Source organism: Chrysochloris asiatica, unplaced genomic scaffold (genome assembly GCF_000296735.1).
Source record: "Chrysochloris asiatica unplaced genomic scaffold, ChrAsi1.0 scaffold00627, whole genome shotgun sequence".
NCBI classification, from domain to species: domain Eukaryota; kingdom Metazoa; phylum Chordata; class Mammalia; order Afrosoricida; family Chrysochloridae; genus Chrysochloris; species Chrysochloris asiatica.
Genome location: NW_006409145.1, coordinates 256,617 through 257,483, shown reverse-complemented (window position 1 = coordinate 257,483; position 867 = coordinate 256,617).

The following is an 867-nucleotide window of genomic DNA, read 5'->3' as shown; positions in this document are numbered from 1 at the left end:
AATAAGTACTAGAGAGTGATTATGAACATGAGCAGAGCAGAGCACCCCTTGTCTCTTCATCTAATAATTCCAGGACATGTCATATACAGGTGATTTAAATGATGCAACATTTGATCATCCTGGAGGACTAATTTCCATGGTAGATTGCTTGGCACACATCCAAGGATGAAAGCTCAAGGACTAATGGATTCATGTTAGACTTTCAATAGAAAGTAGTCTACACCCTTAGAAGTGACATGGTTAGGAGTATGATGGCACAGGATTGTACAGTCTTTCATTCTGTTGTGCATAATGTCACCATGAGTCAGAACTAACAATACCAACTACCACAACATACTTTTAAAGAATCTATTCATATTGATTTGGTTGAAAGTTTACAAAGCAAATCACTTTTTCATTCAACAATTCATATGCATATTGTGTTGTGATATTGATTGCATTTCCCACAATGCAATCAATGTCACAACACAATAACCTCATATGCAGGTGAAAGTTGGACAGTAAATAAGGAAGAACTTAGAACAATTGATGCATTTGAGTTATGATGTTGGAAGAAAATATTGGAAGTACCATGGACTGCCAAAAGAACAAACAGATATGTCTTAGAAGACGTTCATCAGAATGCTGTGTGAACAACAGATTTGTCGGCGTCAGACTTCATCTCTCGTATTTGGACATATTATCAGGAGGAACCAGTCATTGGAGAAGGATATTATGTTTGGTAAAGTGGAGGGTCAGAGAAAAAGAGGAAGACAACTAACAAGAGACATTGTGAATTGCACCAGAATATTGTCAGATATAGTACCTGAAGGTGAGCCCCTATGTTGGAAGGCACTCAAATTACCACTTGGGAACACCTGTCATCTC